The following is a 3,743-nucleotide window of genomic DNA, read 5'->3' on the forward strand; positions in this document are numbered from 1 at the left end:
TACAACAGGCATGTAGAATGGCTCACAAACTAGTGAACCAGATTGAGAAAAGAATTAAAGAACAGGCGGCTGAAGAGGCCAATGTGAAGCAAGTCAAAAGAAAGTGGGAGGAAAACGGTGATAAGAATCACCAATACAAAAACAACAGCAATTACAACAATAATCGCAACAACTATCCTAACAATTGCAACATCAATCGCAACTACAACAAACGGCCCAACAGCAACAACAACAACAACAACAACAACAACAACTACTACTACTACTACTACTACTACTACTACAACAATCATCCCAACAACAATAACAACCGCAACAACAACAACAATCAGAAGCAGCTATGCCAAAGGTGTGAAAAGTATCACTCGGGGTTCTGCACCAAATTTTGCAACAAGTGTAAAAGAAATGGTCATAGCGCGGCGAAGTGTGAGGTCTACGGACCAGGGGTTAACAGAACGAAAGGAACAAATGGTGTCGGAACGAGTAATGGTGGAGCAAGTAGTGTCGGAGCAAGTTATGCCAATGTAGTTTGTTATAAATGTGGAAAACCGGGCCACATTATTAGAAATTGCCCTAACCAGGAGAACACGAATGGACAAGGCCGTGGAAGAGTTTTCAATATTAATGCGGCAGAGGCACAGGAAGACCCAGAGCTTGTTACAGGTACGTTTTTTATTGACAATAAATCTGCTTACGTTTTATTTGATTCGGGTAAGGATAGAAGCTATATGAGTAGAGATTTTTGTGCTAAATTAAGTTGTCCATTGACGCCGTTGGATAGACAACCCAATATTTTAAGAGACCTACCCGGAGACATGATTGATGAAATCTTGTCTAGAGTCGGTCAGAATTCCTCAGCACAACTATTTAAGGCGAGATCAGTTTGTAAGACATTCGAAGAACGTTCCAAGAATGCCTTGGTTTATAAAAGGCTTTCGTTCGAAAGATGGGGGATATCACATTGGGAAATCCATAAGTTACTGTAACGACCCGCACTTTTCCGATCGTTCTATACTTATGAGATTAATATTTACATAAATTAAACCTTACCAACATGATAAGCAATCCAAATTGTTGAGACTTATGTTTTTGAAAAGAGTTTTACACAACGTTTGACCGTCTAGTTTGACCGATGATATCACGAACTATACAATATATGATAATTATACATACATATTTAACATGATCTAAGGATGTTTTAATATCTCATTTTGTATTAATAACAAAAAGTCATAAGTATATTTTGAAACTGCTAACTTAAGTTTTCAAAACAATAACCTACGTAACGTTATTTGACATAAATACTGATGATTTATAATGTTTATACATATATCGTATAAGTAATGTATTTAATCATTTTTAAAGGGCTTTTATACATAAAACAATATAAGTATATTTACAAAAGATAGTTATATTTGAATTCTCGTTCCGTTTCCTCAATAATCCTATACGTATATCTAGGGTACTATACACAGCTTCTAGAAGTATTTACTATTGGTATATACCAATAGAAATCTTCAATTATTGGAATAATATGTCATTCATGACATAATAAATTTTAACTTATCTTAGATATTTTCACTAAAAACTAAATTTTCAAGCCTATAAATAAGCACCATTTCTAACTCATTTTTACACATTCATTTTCCAAATTTTACTTCCAATTTTCACACACACTTGCAAGAACTCTCTCAACTTTTATTTTACTACTTCTTTCCAGCAACTTTACATTTTAAACTTGAGGTAAAAACTCTACTTCAACTCTTTTTCAATTCATATATTTAAAGCTATATATATAAGAGTTTATAAACTAGAACATAGTTTGAATGATTTCAAACTTGTTCGCAAACTAAATAGATCCTTCTAACTTAACTTTTAAAATACTTCAAGACCTGTAACATATCTTAATTATATGCTAACTTAACAAGGTATAACTTGGTTTTTCAAAGAACACCTTAAAAACTGAATTTACGACGTCGGAGTGCAACCGGGGGCTGTTTTGGGTTGGATAATTAAAAACCATCTTAAACTTTGAATTGGAGGTTTATTTTCTAGAAAAATGATTTTTACTATGAATATGATAACACATAAAAATTTCATGATTTAACTCAAAGTATAAGTATTTTTAGAAAAATAATCATTTGAGGTTGTTTACATGATGGAAAATGATTAACTTCATAAGTTTCACTAAAGTTTGACCTATGCTGTGTGATTTTGAATACAAACTAAGGTATTTACAGTTCATAGTCTTAAAGAGGGACTCGATCCAAGGAGATGGCAAGTTGAATCAACGAAAACGGAGTTGTAACGAAGAAACTATGACCGAAACAAAATCAGATATCCAAGACTAGTTTAGCCACCAAAATAATTGGGAAAAAATTAAATAAATCACATCTTTTTAAGTTAACATGATATTTTATATATATGTACTTATAATTCAATTTTATATGGTTCAGGATCACCCGTAAACAACACGAGAAGATTAATCATAAGATCCCATGATTGTACGCAACACGTCATTTGACAACACCGGTACTTTATGTACGCAACACGTCATTTGACAACACCGGTACCATGGGTCAAGATTAATCTCGACCAATACATATACGATGGGGTTTTGTTTATTTCGTTGGGGGTTTTATTTATTTCATTGCGGGTATATTAAACATCTAAAAATGAACCATTAAAATTGAATTACTAACAACGAACTGCTAACTACGGACTAAGGAATTATTCAAAGTATTAAAAGTATAACAAGTATATATATGTGACGTTTGTTTAAAAAGAAAAGGTATTGATATATTATATATGAATAGGTTCGTGATATCAACCGGAGACCAAGTCAAATTATATATATATCTTCAAGACGAAAGTGAGTATATAGTCCCACTTTTAAACTCTAAATATTTCGGGATGAGAATACATGTATTTTATGTTTTACGTTATGGACACAAGTAACTGAAAAATATATTCTACATTGAGTTGTACCACTGGCATACTTCCCTGTAGCTTGGTAACTAATATTTACAGCGGTATTGTAAACGCGAATCCTGTTGATAGATCTATCGGGCCTGACAACCCCAACCGGACTGGACGACCAGTATTCAACGGTTGCACAGTACTTCGTTTCGTGACTACACTTGGTACGGTGTAGTAAGATTTCATAATAAAGGGAATATGCAACGTGATTAAATGTTAAGTATGGTTACCAAGTGCTCAACCACTTAGAATATTTTTATTAAACTGTTTATATACGAAATCTTGTGGTCTATATATATATATTGCTGCCGGCATTAAACCTATATCTCACCAACTTTATGTTGACCTTTTAAAACATGTCTATTCTCAGGTGATTACTAAAGCTTCCGCTGCATTATGTTGAATTTGAGCAGGATCTTGCGTACGCATATTTGTGTCAAAAATAAAACTGCATACCCAAGGATTTGTGTTGTAAAATATGCTCGAAATCGTGTTGTTATCATTATATGTAAAGTTTGTAAGTCGAAGATTATCGCTAAACGATAATCATCTTTTTATTGTCTAAAGCTTGTAACAAAAATAATGGTTATAATGTATAATATATGCAGTTTCTCTTTTAAAAATGTCGCATATAGAGGTCAATACCTCGCAATGAAATCATACGTTATCTAACACGTTCTTATGGTTAAGGACGGGTTATGACATGTGGTATCAGAGCGGTGGTCTTAGCGAACCAGGTTTGCATTAGTGTGTCTAACTGATAA

This window comes from Rutidosis leptorrhynchoides, chromosome 3, assembly GCF_046630445.1.
Source record: "Rutidosis leptorrhynchoides isolate AG116_Rl617_1_P2 chromosome 3, CSIRO_AGI_Rlap_v1, whole genome shotgun sequence".
In the NCBI taxonomy this organism is placed as follows: Eukaryota; Viridiplantae; Streptophyta; class Magnoliopsida; order Asterales; family Asteraceae; genus Rutidosis; species Rutidosis leptorrhynchoides.